Here is a 17,276-nt window from a genome sequence, read left to right as displayed (position 1 = left end):
TCTATTTTAATGTTAATAATTTAATGATGATATAATCAAATAAATGATCGTTTTGTAATGTTATTATAGTTTTTGAAAATCACTGCCTGAAAATGTTCGTTATTTTTTTTTTAAATTATCAGATCTTGTTTAATTTTACCTTGTTTATTTCAAAGCATTACGTACTATCAATCATATCTAATTTTACTTTATTTTTACGCAAAATTAAGTTCATACATTTTGTGCTTAGAGTTTTTACCGTTTTGAAAAAGTAAAGATGTTTGTACAATAATTACGCGTGAAACAAATGAGCGAAATGCAGTAAAAGGCGCTTTAATGAGATATATTATATCCTATTTGAAAAAAAACTGTGACTTTCATGGTCTCATCACATTTAATAATTAAAAATAGCTATGGGATACAAACGCCACAGGTTTCAGTGTTAAGGTAAACCAGATCATCCCTACTCTTTCTTGCGGACATGTCGGTGACGCGCGCCTCGTCCACTGGGTTAGTCTCTCTCTTATAAGGTCCATGGCCGCCATTTGTTTTCATTTAAAACTCTTAGTAGAAAAGTGAATTGAGTCACTTTGTGAACCAACTTCAGTGTCTTTTGCCGAGTGGGACCAAACGCAAACTCCCAATTTTGTGCCCAGAAAAATTTTTCTTTCTGCCCGTCTGAAAATTACTTGTTTCTGCTGAGAAGCTCTAATTTTAATCGTACAAATTGTTTTTTTAACTGTTTTTAACTATATTTGGGGTATGATTTTTTTTCTGCATTTTATAGTTTTGAATGAAGATGTTTTGAGTTTTTGTGCAATTTTGCTTTGCCGCGGATTCTGAACTGAATTAATTGAATGAGAAATATATCGCTAATTAAATTCGAGGAAATACGTTAAAATGAATTTCATCAACAATAATGCATAATTGTTAATTATTATTGTACGGCATTAATTAAATTAATGACCGTACAAGGAAGTCCTGTGGTGTCCACATCAGAATTGGAACTAAACCGAGATTGTTTGTCGAACTTGAAGTTTTCATATGCTTTTCTGATGGACCTGGGCTTGAAATGTCGGCTCCTTCAATAGCCATTTAACTGCCGTTTCATCTAAGGTATTTTCGCTCCAAAAGGGAACTGTAAAAATATGAGTTACATATGGACTTATATACTTATTAGAGTGAAACACGTTCGTACATATCTCTTAACGTATGACACAAGTAGTGCTAAAAGCCAACAGAATTTCACAGTTGGTAGTACAAGTGTAGTTCCACCTCACTAAGTTTGTACCTCCGTCAGGATTTTGATGAAAAGCCCCCTGGGGAACGGCTTGAACTGTTTCAACCCTTCTTCCTTATCTAACAAATCACTCGAAGAGACTTTCGGTCTGCCAATATTTTGAGTACTCTCATGCTTCACAAACAATCCATTACTTACACACATCCATGCCTTCTCCGGGTTTGAAACCCGAGACCATCGATACGAGATATAGTTGGTTAGCCACACGCGCAAAAGGATTGCGTAGAGGGCGGTAAGGAGGATGCGACAAGAGGTAAAGAAGGATTTGCGCAAATTTCTAATTCGCATAAGTCGTGGTATTAGTGTATAAAAGAAGGTAAAATCACCAAAATTCGGTAAATAAGTCGGAATGAAACTTAACTTGTAAAATTATTTTTTATTCATCCTACGTTCTAAAGAATGGAATTGTGTTGCTTTCAGTTAGTTCGATCTCTCGACTGAATGTAGATGTCATATTAAAAGCAAAGGAAAAGACGGAACACTGTAGATACTTGCTTAGATCCATATTGAAGAAGAATTTTGATTGCGTAGTATTTAAAGAACTTGGCAGTCGAGGCAGTTTTAATTCCATTTTTATTTCCAATTGATATTTGTGGCCACAATCACTTGGCACTCTAGTCGTGCCTTTCCACAGAAGATTTACATTTTTGATATTGTTGAGATAGAAAGCAAGCCAGCGAAATTACATCTTAGCACAGTAGAGAGCAAAAGCTGAAGTGCGTAGTTATGAAAGATGGAAGCACGCGAAGGGAAAAGTTTTGGTTTACAATTCGGTGATTGGTCGTCAAGAGGCATCTGGTATTAACGGTTACGTAAGATCGTGTGATTAATTTGAATGACGCAATGCAGATAAGTTATTACGATTTTAGAATAGAGAGGAAGAATTAATGTTTATAGTTATATTATAATTCTGATTCATACATTTTTATCTTACATTTTTCCCCCATTCAAAAAGAAAAAGGCTTAGCGACAGAGAAGCCTTCTTAAAGAGAAAGAGTTAAAACACTAGCAAATGTAAAAAAAAAAAAAAAAAAAAAAAAAAAATCATAAAATTTTTGTACTTAAAAGTATAATTTATAAATATAATTTTTTTAAATAAATTTTTTATTTTTAGAGTCCTATTGAATTTTTCAGCATTTCAGTCCAAACGTCTTTTTGTTTGAGAGTCCACATAATCATAATTCTGCAGGGAAGGTTCTTGTTATCACAGAATATCACAAAATAAAACATTTAGATAATCATTACTTATAATTAAATATACATAAATATTTATGATATTAATTTTCATATTGATAAATTATATTTTAACATCATAAATAATAGAATTAAGATTTTCAGAATGTATGGTTTCACCGTTATCTTTCATTTACAATTCCTGATTTTACCAGACTGGAAGCCTCGCAATACTTCTAAACAAACATATCCATCAATAGGGCTGTCCTCTTGAGCTAACCAGTGAGTTCTAGGCACTGGTGGCCCAGGGTGCCTAGGCAGTTTACTTGAAAAGGCCTCCGTTCCTAGCATTAAGGTAACTGGCCTTTGAGAACTGCAATAATACATTCCATAATTAAAAAAAATATAATAATAATAATATAAAATAATTACACACACTCATAAAATGAGAGCTTTCAACATTATCTTACATGAAGAGGGTGAAGAGAACAACTGTACAGAGGTAATTACAGGCCTCTGCTTAGGAACCTGGTACTCCCTTGACATACACTATACTTAACATACAATCACCCATAAATTTAACATGCATTTACCATAATTTCATATTACGTATCTGTAATAATTTCACTTATTTTTTACACCAACTTCATTTTTAGAATAATTATAAAATTAGTATTCAAAATTCTCAACAAAATTTCAAAAACATAGAAACTTATCTTAATATCCTTTCCTATAAATAATTTAAATAGCTTAAAATTCGTTACTTAATTTGCTCACAAATAATTATGAAAAATTAGAAAAATTATAGAACAAGAATTTCAGATTTTCTCAAAACAAATTGCAGAAATTTTAACCAAATTAAAATGAAAACTATACAATCCGCAGCACATTAAATAATTTAGTTCCTGAGCTAGATTCACACGAATGTAATAATTTTTGAGCTGTTGAAAAAGCGGAAGTGCAAATAATTTTCTGTCGCACATACTTGCAACACTAACTCAGATCGACCTTGAACCCGCTGTAATGCTTAATTCCTAAACGGTAATTCACTGATGATTTCCTTTTCACTAGGCATTCGAACTTCTCATTTTATCGAGAGATTACCTTCAATTTGGAAACACTACGCGTGATTATTTTTTTGAAGCATTTGCAAAACACCACAGCAGAAGAATGATCTGTTATTTTTTTAAACACTGAAAAAACAAATTTGATGATTCACTTCTTTCACATTATCTTGGATTTATCACAAAACGATGATTTGAAGAGCTGAACTAAATTTTCCATTGAGGTTTCAGGCTGCAGGAAACTATCCTACCGGCTAGGGGGGGGGGAATATCCTGAATTGCAGAAAATTAAATAAAGGTTGCTGGTTCGCAAAGAGCAAAGCCATCGTATTTGTTTTATATTTTATATAGATATGAGCAAAAAATGGACCATGAGTGTATTAATGTAAAAATTAAAAAGAAATCTATTTAAATTTACATAATAAACAATATCGTGCAGGCTGGAAAGCAATTTATTATATTTTAACTATTTATATATTTTCATTATGAATTTAAGCCAACGGCCCATAATTGGTTGTAATAAAAAGAACACACCGTCAGCTTTCAAGAAAGGATTTGTTTTTAGCTGCTTTTTTGTCAACTTTTGGTCAATAGACTGCTCCAGGGATTTCGTTTTATATTATATTATGTAACTCATACCTACATTTTTTGTTTGTTGTCACATAAACTCATGCTCCTTTTTTATATTAGAACTGCAGCTTAATACGAAGGTACTATTTAAAGAACGAAACTATAGTTCTGCAAATTTAGTCATGTTCTATTGTTTGCTCTTGCAGATTAGTTCTATTGAGTCTTTATTTCGTATCTTCGTAGTTAAGATTTTACTAGCACAAAGGACTCATATTCTCTTGAAATAAAAAAAATATTTTCTTTTAAATATATGCCAGTCTCTGTGTGAAATTTCCTAATATTGTTTAACATGTTTATGTGCTTTTATTTCATCAAAAATTATAACTTCTTACATTTATAAGCAAAAATAACCAGCTATTTATTTAAAAACATAACTGTATCATGTACTTATTTATCAATAAGTATTATCTCATCTTTATTTTCTTCTTTATCTTACTTTTAAGAGTAGTAACATGAGAAGTTTGCAAAGGTTACGTTCTAGATATTTAGATTCCGAAGTAAAGACGAAGATGAAAATCAGAATATGTGCTATGCAAATGTGTATAAACTGAAGTGAAAAACAAAATACGTGGTTAAGAAGCTGGAATTAAGCATTATTAGAAGGTTATTACAAATGATTCACATGATCTTGCCGGTAATAGATAGCCCGTATTTTTGTTATTCACGTAACTTGAGAAAACTCCATAAATTTTTTAACTTGTGTGCGCAAAATTTTGTGTGACTCATCCTGTAGCAGATATGAAATCAATTTATAAAATGCCTAATTTACGACAGATTGTATTTTGAATCTACAAGACGTTTATCCATTATTCATTTGCAGTCGGCATTACAAATGATCCAGAACCACACTCCGGAACCACTTAACACTGGTTGTTTGTGTACAGCTACGAATATTTCCAATGAAATAATAGAGAATTTCATTGGAATAGAGAATAATAGAGATATTTAATAATAGAGAATTTCATTGGAAAATTTTGCGCGTCGTACTAACCATCAATTTTATACTCTGGGGTTAAAATTTGGAAGACTTGGCGACGGTTATTGCAACTGAAAGCTTGCCATTTGCTGTTGTTGGAGCATTCTTTACCAGTTTTGTATAATGTAACATGAAAAGTCTGAAGAAAAGGGAAGCTTTACTGAAAACATAACATTACAGGGACAAGTCTAACATTGAGTTAAATGACTATCTCGTAAAATTGGGGAGATATCGCCAAGCTTACGATGGTTTTGGCGACTAATTTTTGTCTCCAAATTTGGCAATCATCCAAAGTCGCCAAACCTGGCGACCATTTGGCGACATTGCGTCGGGTCCTCGTATAACTGTAATTTATAATGAAACAGAATAACTGTAATTGATCCTTACATATAAATACAACCGCATCCGCCCCCTATATGTAATTTTAATCGTATATGGCTTCCAGGAAGTTCGAGAAACGGAAGGTATCAGAAATTTCTCGGCAGTCGGAGGAAAAAATATACGATCGAAGAGAGTCTCAGTTCTCAATTTTCAGTTTAGAACCGACTTCAGTGCCTTGAGAGATCTACAAACACTTTTTCTTTGAATGCACTTTGCATTGCTTTATGTTTAACGCTATTAGTAGTTTCAAGTGGTAACTAATGTTGGGCTGTGTCCTACTACGAAGAACTGTGCGTGTACTTTTGTAGAAAGTTCCAGAACTGTAAAGCGTTTCTTTGGGGAAATTAAATTTTATCTATCTATCATTCTGTGTGATTTCATTCCATTACGAATCCGTAAGCACGCAACAATATGAAGCCAGATGAAATGTTTTCCTAAGACCTTCTAGGATGACCTTCTTCAGGATCTTTTGCATAATCTTGATAAAAACTCGCGTTACCAGTACAGATCTACTCAAGCACAGACTTACATAAATATGTACCGAGGGGTTTAATTAACCCAATTTCTCACGTTTTATTGTTTCTTTGCCATTGCCCAAACATGAAATTGTTTACTCCTTCATAGGTGTTTTTAGCCTAAAAATAATACATATGTTTCTGTTTGAAAATACAATTCGTTAATTTTATATTTAGTTCACATGAAAATAGATTAAAAACACGTTTTCCCATGGAACACATATCCTAAGACATTTATAGGTGTCCATAAATGTATGGACATCATTAAATTAATACTCGCTTTTGTCTTGTCCTTAATAATATATAGTAGCTTGGTCGTTAACCCATAAAAATGTTACTTCAGGAAAACAACTATTAGGTTACAATACAACTTTTATTAAATATGTGCAAAAAGTAGATTTTTGTCTTATATAATCATTACCGACGGTAACATGACATTTTGTCTAAGCTAATGAATCCTCATGTCACGGAAATGCTTTTAGAAGTTACTTAATATTTTGTTCATAAACTTCAAATTAACTTTCAAATGAATAACACCCAACTCGAAATTTGTGAAATAAGAGATTTCTCTTCAAGAAAACTGTTTTCGCAAACTTTTACCAGATAAAAGTATGTGAACCAAGAAAATATATTTATATATTCGAACAGAAATTCTTCTGTTTTGCCTAGCTGAGTTTGAGTTTCGCGAATGCGTCTCAAGCAAACTTAAGAAAAGTTTTTTTTTTTTTTTTTTCAAAGTAAGTAGAGAGATGGAGTAAAGAAAAAGAAAATCTCCGTCTCCCTATCATTTTTCTTTATTGGGCTTCAGAACAAAAAATAAAGTTGAGAGTTTGTTTGTGGCATCAACTCAAAGAATTTTTTTCTCCTTAAGATAAATGAGTACTAAGTTTTTGATGGTAGTTGTTTGCGTGGGGTATGAACGTGAGAAATTGCTTTATTGCTAATTATCGCAACGGATTCTTTTCCATAACATTTAGAAGGAGCTTTTTCTATCTTCTTATTGTCTTGTAGTGCTTTTACGATATTAAAATTTCAGTGATAATTTCAAACAGAGAACTTTTATCATAGGAGATCTAATTTTTTTCCTTAGAATACATGCTGAATAATTCTTAGAAATAAAGATAACAATAATTATGTCATTCATACTGATCAATCTGCGCTACAAAACATTAGCCAATAAAAATAATTACTCTTCAAATATTCTAAAATTCATGGCTAGCAGGTGCATATATAGTATTTATGTTATCTTTTTAACTCAAAAACTGTAAGCTCAAGTTGTTTTACTAAAATCTTATTAAAAATAGCAGGTTTCTTCTGGAAGCACTCAAAGAAATCACGTACATACATACAATATTAGAAAAGCTCCAAAACGTTTTTCCAAAAAAATGCATGCCGAAACGTTAATATATTTGATATGTTTATTTATGAAATTTACCATTGCTTTGACACATGTCGATATAAGAAGAAGAGATAATAAAGTATCTAATATGACAAACATTTAATTTCCTTTACAGGAAATATATACTATGTTTCCATATCGCAAGAAATAATACTTTCATAAGTAAATAAATATTACTCTCCTTGAATGAACTTCTGTTATACCTTCCCATTTATTTAATCAGTGAACCAAACATTACAGGGAGCTAAAATATAATGGACTCCGCGATGCAGAGAAAGAAGCTTTGAATACAAAAAAAAATATTATTAAAATCAGATATAGCATGCTGTATGGACGTCTTCTTCTGAAAATTTATAGGATAGCGATAAATATAATTACATAAATAAAAAAGCTGAAATATGAATACGCATTATAAATACGAACATGTGCATATGTATTTATTGAATATGTATACACCAGGCGAAACTAGTTATATAAAACTGAAAGAAATTACTAAAACAGATCTTGAAATCATACCTAAAATAGATGCAGTAGTAGATCGATTAACGAATGCAAAAGTGTTTATTTTAGGTCTGGCATCTGATTATTCGCATATGAAGTTAAATGAAAAAGGTACTGAGAAATTGGCATTTGCAACGAATTTTGCTCTTTCTGAATTTAACAGATTGCCTTTTCGCTGAGAAGAGGACAGAGCTGTTATTCAAAAAGCCCTTAGACAAAATTTTAGTAAAAATCTAATTGAGTTTGATTTAAATTATTTTGATTATTATTGTACTTTTTCAAAATTCTGAAGAACATTTAGAACAGCTTAAAATAATATTTTACATACGTGCGAAGGAAAACATAATATTAAATCTGTCAAACTACCGCTTTGCTAAAGAAAAATTAAATATTCCAGGATACGAAGTTCAAGCAGGAAAATACCTTACCAATAATGCAAATATTGAAATTATTAAAAAATTTCAACCTCATAAGAATTTAAAAAATTATGAATATTTCTTGAAAACATTAACGCCTATTATAATTTATTCCAAATTATACGATAATTATAGCTTCTCTAACAAATTTACTTAAAAATGTACGCCTTATAAATGACAAATGAATGCCAAACTACCTTTCAAAATTTAAAAGAAATTTTAATTTGTAAACTCTTCGAGTTGGCGAAAACAAATCCGAAACTTGTTGGATTAGCTTATGTCGTTTTCCATCACGGTTCTGAACTGGAATACAAACTCTTTAGAATTCACAATGAATGCAGTGTTTTCCAAGCCGAATTACTGTGCATTAGTGAGTCAATTAAGTGGATATCTAACAACTGTTCGCTAAGTGCTAAATTTCTTATTCACACTGATTCTCTTTCATCCTTATATTCTTTTAGGAATATCTTCTCATATAATAAATTAATTGTCACTTCCCATGCCCTTCTTAAAGACCTTAATAATAAAGGTGTTGATGTTATCTTTTCTCATGTACGTGGCCACACTGGCAATCTAGGAAATGAAAGGCCTGATTGGTTGGCAAAACAAGCTACACATCTTCAAGTAATTACTCCAATAATACTTCCCAAGTCATTTTTACAAGAACAAAAATAGGGATGATACAATACTCAGGCGGAATGAACTATACAGGAATTCTACTACTGCCTCTTTGACTAAACTATTTTTTTTCCTTTCATTCCTCGCAGACTGAATAATAAACACTTTTTTTATAATTTTGAAGTTACTCAATTTCTAACTGGACATGGTACATTCAATTCATATCTGAAGAGATTTAGATTATCTAGTACAGACTTGTGTTCATACAGTTTCGGGGTGCAAAATGTCGGACATTTGTTGTTCTATTGTTCAATGCTCAAGCAAGGACGAAAAGAACTCATTTCTAGGTGAAACTCTGTGAATATTACATTTCCTCCCCTCTTCACGTATTTGTCCAACATAAAATGGCTTTCTCTTTCTTCTGTAAATTTATCTCTTACGCGTCATCTGTCAATTTGTAAGTTTATTTTATTTTGTGTTGTGTTGTTGTATTTCTTTTTTTTTTTTTTTTTTAGTTACCTCTGTAAGCCTTGTGTAATGCTTTGTGGTGCACAAGGATTTAAAACTTTCAATTAAATTTTAAAAAATTGCAAACCCATTTCAACTTTATTTAACCCAGAATATCCCTGTCATGTATTTGCAGACGCTTCTAAAGAAGCTGTTTGTGTAGTTTTAAAACAAGAGCACCCAGATGTTAGTTTAGATCCTATAACTTTTGATTCTCGAAAATTATGGTCTATAAGGTATTTTTTGCCCTCCAAGCATGCCTTCGTATTGTAATGGTAGCACACTTGGCACGTATACAAGAGGACCAGTTTCGAGTCTCGGCAAGGACATTGCACATTTTTCACGACTCATGTCTCAAATATCCCCAGTGTCTTTACAGTGGGGCACGAACTAAGAGGTGGTAGATAATGATTCTTCACGACCAGGATTTGGCGATTAGGTGCCCTAATCCCCAGTCGCCATTTAAAAGGGGGAGTATATAACGTATTTTATCCCTCCTTTCTTGCATGTCTTCGTGGTATAACGGTAGCACACTCGGCGCGCATTCGAGTCCTCCAGGTTCGAGTCCGGGCGAGAGCATTGCACATTTTTCATGGTTCCTGCTTCAGGAATACCTACCTTCTCTAAAGTTCATACGAGAAAATACGCAGTTATTGAATCAGAATTTTCAGCCATTTTACATTTCCCATTCTAAATCTTAGATTTGATCAAGAATTTACTTTGCAAAATGTGGTCTTGGATTGTTATGCTTATGACGCCTTTTCTGTTAATAACGATAGATGTTTTTCAATAAAAGCTTTTACTGTCGATTTAATTCAGAAAATTATGTTGACAATAATAGTCTGAAGTAAGAGCTTGACTGGTTCTAACATTTCAAAATGGGTTGAGCCCCTAATATTCCTAAAAATACTTAGCAGTACGTTTCTAGGATTTAAGCCTCTCTTTGGAGTACGTAATGACGTTTGAGTAGTAGATATGGATTTTCTTTTACAGTGTGGATTGCCATAAAGACTATGTATGAATATAACGTTTTTTTCTGTTTATTAATCTACATCCAATGTTGTTAAATATTCGGCCAAGCTTATTCCATAACACCTTTATCATTTGACAAAAATGTGAGTCTACTTTTGATATTAAAATAACATCGTCAAGTGACACTTGTTGCAAGAGCGTGATCAATAAAGATCAAAATTGCCCGACACTACCTTTTCGAGTTTCGGATAACACTGAAATTCAAATATGCAACTGTTCTAATTTTTGACATGACATTTCAGACATGAATGTTATAAAGAGTTAAATAAAGAAAAGGAGTCACCTCATACTTGCAAAAATATTTTGCGCAACTTCCGCTCATGCTGTCAGTTGGTAAGCATTAAACAAGTATTGATATGAACAAACCGACATTACTTCCCTGTCCTCTTTACAGTACATCACTCAACTTATTTTATATGCCCATTTAAAAAGAGTTTTTAAGCGAGGAATGATAAAAACGACTCGGCATAATGTTTCAAATTCTCAAGACTTGTGATTTAGGAAAAGGGTCTAATTATTGTATTTAGAAAATTATTAATGCTGTTGTTTTAGACACAGTTATTCACACACTATACAGTTCCAAATTCTGACAAAATATCAATTACAATTAAATACCTTAAATAAATATGTGTTCATTTCATTAATTTTTCTTGCTATTATTCTAGATTTCTTAAAACTTTAGAGAAGTTTTGAGATACTAAAGTTAAATAAAAGATATAAATAAATGCCTAAATAATAGAAAAGGTGAAAGCGGTTATTAAACATTAATTTAGTGGTTACTAAAGATTAAATGTACAATTGCGTGGGCACTTCTGGAAGGTTCGGGATTAGGCGTTCCTAGGTTTTCAAAAATGTGATATCTGGAAACATTTAAAATGTCGCCAAGTTCATACAAAATCGCCAAACGTCTTCAAATTTGGTAAATATAAAGTCGGCACATGTATATTTTTCAAAAGAAGTATTTTCAATGCGTATTTTTCTATAATAGAAAAGATCTCAGACTTCTATTACATTCATTTTGGGAAAGCAGATGAAAACGTACATAAGAAAGGCAGCTTAAAAAAATTAATCAAAAGCTTATATAATTAGGAAAAAGAAACACTTTGTTGTTGTTTGCGAAGAGAAATAATGCCTCCCGTAATAGTTAAAGCAGATGCGATACATTTCCATACAGCATAGTGAGTCATTCGTAAAAAAAAATTTACTTAATAGCTTCATACATTAGTTGATGAGTACTATTAGATATATCTTATGCGATATTTCCTTGAAAACGTTTGCATTGTTAAAGTTTGCCTACAAGAAAATCTGCTATGGTATTTAAAGTTACACATTGGTTTCAACAAGTACAATATTATATATACATTCTCCGTTGGGGTTCAATTTATACATCAAAGGAAATGCATACTTTCCGTTATAATTTTTTGTAGGGTATTTAATGGCAACGTACTTAAAAGATATTCCCTCGATTGTTTTATTTCACATGCATCGTTATTAAACGATCACTCTAGTTGCATCCCGAGAATGTAAAATAAATGTTTCATAATCTGAAGAAAGGCATTGATCCCACAACACATATTAAATGGGCTCTGATTATCAAATCGGAGTTACGATGCGTCATGGCCTTCTGTTTCAATGAATATACGTGGAATAGTTATTACGTTCATCTCTCACTTCAAATGTCAGCCTCAGCGATAACGCAACAGCACTGATTACTGCGGAAAGGTAAATCTTTAAGCAGTCAAACAATAAATGTAGTCACATTCTGAAACTTCCGTTTTTCAGATATACTTATATTCATATTAGCTTTGAAAAATGATTGCAAGATGAGTTATTAAGACAAAAGAATAAGCTGCGTTTTCAAAAATTAATGTACTGATAATTTACTATGTAATTTGTATATATAAACAAGAATGTCTGTGTGTTTGTTCGCAATTAATTTAGTCACTGTAGTAGGTATCGTCACGAAACTGTCTATAACTCTTATCTAGGTACTGGGAAAGGTCGACGTCCTCTTTTTTCCCAAAGAAATTGCTTAAAACTGAGACTTTTATTAAAAATTCTGAAAACACTGATTTTCGACTTCATTTTTTCCGAATGGCAACAGTCTTGCACACTGGTGATAGATATATGCTTTATTTCAAGAAGTGTTGCCACTGCTCGCTTTCAAATCGTAGAGTTTGTTAATAAAAATTTTTTAAGTTTCACAATGAAATAAAGGCCCACCAGAGGCCGAGCGGTAAAGTCGCTGAACACTGGTAGTTCGGTCCGAGGTTCGAATCCCGCGAACGGGCTGCATGGGTGTTTTCGTGGTTTTTCCCATGTGTAACGTGTATACGAGCCAGTTTCCCTTAGAAAGTCCTCCACGGAGGCATCCCTCCCCTTAGTCAGATAGGCCTAGTGAGCTTTGCCATAATTAAATACACCACCACAACACACAATGAAATAAAAATAACATTGCCAAACATCAAATACATTATTCCGATTCCAAAAATTCGTGGGAAGGTATTCCGACTATTTCCATCTTCGTACAACCTTAATCAGACGAGATATTAATTTAATACTCTGAAAACACTCACTTTCGCACTCATTTTTCCTAGTGGCAACTATCTCGCGCGTTGGAGATAATAATGTATTATTTTCGAAAATTGTTGCTACTGCTCGCTTTTAAATCGTAGAGATTGTTAATCAAAAACTTGTATGTTTCACAAAATCTCTCTATATAAAGAAGAATAAATGCTTGTGTGTTTGTTTGTTTATTCGCGGTTTTGATTTCTGATCAATTATGATAAATTTTTTGGCACATATAATGGACTAAGATTGAATATAAGTGAAATATTGGACGCAACTTGAGCTTTTACGACCATTTGATTAGAAGGAAGAAAATCATTCAAAACTGCGTGCCGTAGTTGCTGATATAATGAGAGAGAATTAGTTTTTTTTTCTATCGAAATTTTTTATGTCTGTTCCACATCGCATCAGACTGAAAAAGGTATGAAAGGTATGACTATGAAACGGATATTTTGCATTATTATTAGAGAAGAATTACAGCCGTATCATTCTCTCTGCTGTTAGATGCATTACTCACAATCTAACGTAACTGCCATTGGGTACTTCCGCTAGTACTATTATAAATTCAAATAAATGTTTGTTTTGTTCTGTTTCGTGTTTTCATATATTTTTATACTGCTATGTGTTGTTTCATTTATTTATTCAGAGAAGTGTATGGAATAATTTCATTGTGTATTTTTGATTAATCTAGTTTGTAACCACTTATTACGCTTGTAAGTATTTATTTCATGCATGATGTTGTAGAAAGTAGAATAGCGTGTTAATCAGTATTTTTATTATGGAGATAATTCGATCAGAAATAGATATATGGAAAGAAATACATCTACCAAGTTTGAAGAGGTTTGGCAATTTCGCTTCAACTTGGCGATATTTTAAAAGTTTCCAGAAATCACATTTTTAAAACCCCAGGAGTGCTTTTTCCGAACCTTCCAGAAGTACCCAGGTATGTTTAATGGTACCCATAAGTACATATTTAAGTATATTTAAAGTATATTTAAAGAAATATATTTAAAGTAGCCACGTATATTTAATGGCTGCCTTGCAGCTCTTAGTTTGGGGAGTTCAGAATCATGCAATCTTTAAGGAAGCTATAGAACAGGATTGCCAATCCGTTTTTTCCAGTAACCGTTTTTAAAAGAATTGTTTTCTTTATTGATAACCTTAAATTTTTATTAATATTCAGCATACGATATAAACTTAATACTTACAACTTCACATAATTAGTTTAAGAATAACAGTAAAACTAAGGATACGAAGAAAAAATTAAAAAGAAATAGTTTATTAAATGTACATTTTATAATTTTTCGCATTATTATTATTTTTAATTTTACAAATATGAACAAGTTTAATTACGTTTTCAGGAACAAACATGGTTCTGCTCCCACAAAAGTTCGGTTTTAATTAATGTGATGTTTGCGCTTGATGTACGGATGCAATTTTCATTCAGTATTTAACATAAATATGATTAACACAATTCTTTAATTGCCTCATTCAAAAGTTTTCAGCTTGTTTCATGTTTTTGCAGTAATTTATTGACCTGACTAACGCCTGCTTCCACCAGGTAAGAGAATTCAATAGTGTTGTTTTTATTAACAACTGTTATTTCAGGATATTTTTCTAGGATGACTTCTAAATTCTAAAATTTATCTTACCTTGTTTTCCAAAGAAGGCTTAGAATATCGTCCTCTAATGAGAGGAATTCGTCTTGCATCAAAATATCAATATCACGTTCAGTAGTTCAACGATTCTGTAAGCAATGCTGTCCCATTCATATTTCCAGTGTCTCAAAAGCGAAGATTAATGGCTTGCATATAATAATAAAAGCTATGAAAAAATCTTATTCTTTTCCATAATGAACAATCGCATTAAGTTCAGTGAACAATCGCACAAACGACTCAAGCGAACGCAGTGCGCAGTAAGGATTCTAGCGACCCGGAGTACATGCTTAGGTGCAATTTTCTATCCTATATGAGCATAACATTTCTCAAAGAAACGATAGCTATCTCACGAGCAATAGTTATAAAACACTTCGATTCATCGAGCCCCGGTAAGGTTATTATTCTGCTGGAATACTTAAAAGCCAGGAGAATATTTCCAGCTAAGTCACAAACCGATGTACACTGATTGGAGGCTAAAAGGAAAAGTGAAATTATGAGGCTATTGGAGAGAATTAAGGTTTGCCAAGTACAACTTAAGCTGGCCAGTAACCCTGAATGTAAAAGCATTAAGTAACATGTCAAAGAATAGCAAAAGGGCGTCTCCTGTTAATTTCAGTATGCAATCATAACTTACGGCTAGTACTGTTGGGTTTCCAACACGCGGGACTGAACTGAAAGATCTTTTGGCAATTTTTACTTAGGAGGATTTTATATATTCCCTATGTATTGCTTCATTCCTTATGAACCAGTGATAGCTTGCCTTCAGATTGAATTTTGAGCAACTTGCACTCTTTTAAAATTGGTATCACACACATAACCTCAGACGGAACACATTTTTATAAATAAGTAACTTTTTATCTATATTTACTGAAATTTCAAGTAATGTATTATTTTTAACAGTAAATAGGTTTCATCGATTTAAATAATTTGCCATTAATATCTATTTTGAAATTTCCACAATTTTTGAAATTCTGATGTGCACGAGCTTTGAATCACATTCTGCCGTGCTTCAGGCAACTGATTCATCGTACCTTAATTGATAGGTGCTATAAGAAATTCTTCTTGTATTTCCTGCAACAGAAAGAATAGCTATTTGAGAAAAGAAAGTTTCACGTTTTATCCTTATATTGTTCTAATATGGGTTATCAGTTTTTCTTAAAGCTATCATGAAAGTATTATATTTTAGGCAGAATCGAGACCTTTTCTGAAGTATAACTACTAACATGTTACCATTTACTATAACATTCATGCATAACTACTAACATGTTACCATTTACAATTCGTTTCCACTTAAAACAAGCTCTTAAAGGCATTATAGTTCTTCCAAGAAAACTAAAAATAAAGACAAAATATGTTTCAATATCTATGATACGGATAATTTTAATGCTTAGTAACTAAATATTTATATACTGTTTAGTTTGCTTCTTAAAAAAGCAGCTTCCTCTTCAGTAATACTTATGAAATCACTTTCGCAGTATGGAAAATTCAAACTGCAATGTAATGCCGTAAAAATGTGCTAATCATTGCAGTTTAGAAAAATGAAAGCAATATTAAAATATTTAAAAAACTAATATATTGACACCTTTTTTTCGCCCAGGTGTTTTCGATTAGGCTTGACACCTGAATCAATAAAAGCATTTCGAGAGACTTACTATTTGCAAGAATTTCCGAAAACGGAAGACATAAAAATTATGTATGTGTAGCAGAGTGATCAAAATAACGATTCGAAATGATACTGAAGAGCACTCCCTGCGATATTATTCCATCAAAAATAACACCACGAAAAAAATGATGGCAGAAGGTCTTCCACTAAGTCAACAATGTCATTTAGTTAATTAAGAAAAGTAATAATTATTTTAGGTATTGCTCTACGTGTTTTCAAGAACAACTTACAGATTGCAGCAAATATTTATTGGAAGTTAGCACGTTTTGTACTGTTAGGATACGAAATTCTCATATTCATTCTTCAGGATGTATTGTTGTCAGAAAGTTTAATTACGACTATACAGAACATATCCTTCAAGAAAATACATCACATATAATACAGATACTGTCATATTTTAGGTAGACCACTTGTTATATAATTATAGCTCAGTAGGGACCAATAACAGATCCAAGAGCTGTATACCGTCCACGAATTCTGCTACGTTAGCAAAATTTATTATTAATATCGATCATAAACGGATTTAGGTGTGCATTATAAATGCTTTTCTGGTAATATATAGATTACAGATATCAATTACATATGTAGATGTCCGACAGAATTAACATTGGATTCCATTAAGGTTAAGATCATAAACATTTTATGGAAAAAATATACTCAAAATGGAATTTTGACTATCGTACATACGAAGTTTAAAGTTTGCCCTCAGTTTGTGTCTGTATGAAAAACATTTTGAAAGAACAATTTGAAATAAATACAAGTACTATCTATATATAGAGAGAAGAAAGTCTGTGTGTTTTTTCCTTAATACCCCAGTCACTACTGTAACTATCTTCACCAAACTTTCTACAATTCTTTTCTGCGTCCCGGAAAAGGTCGGCGTACACTTTAAAAAC

The 17,276-nt window shown here is 32.1% G+C and overlaps 1 long non-coding RNA gene across 1 annotated transcript; it reads right to left on the bottom strand.

Moving 5' to 3' along the window:
• Positions 1-1,779: 1,779 nt before the first annotated feature.
• Positions 1,780-15,340, bottom strand: LOC146995134 (uncharacterized). The gene is made up of 2 exons (XR_015043707.1): positions 14,712-15,340; positions 1,780-2,825 (listed from the first exon to the last, which is right to left on the bottom strand). It is a non-coding gene; the product is annotated as an uncharacterized LOC146995134 (long non-coding RNA).
• Positions 15,341-17,276: the final 1,936 nt, after the last annotated feature.

This window comes from Stegodyphus dumicola, chromosome 10 (assembly GCF_044657685.1).
Source record: "Stegodyphus dumicola isolate Sdum_Otavi_A_Nest chromosome 10, ASM4465768v1".
Taxonomy (NCBI): Eukaryota; Metazoa; Arthropoda; class Arachnida; order Araneae; family Eresidae; genus Stegodyphus; species Stegodyphus dumicola.
This window is presented reverse-complemented; position numbering and strand designations above follow the sequence as displayed.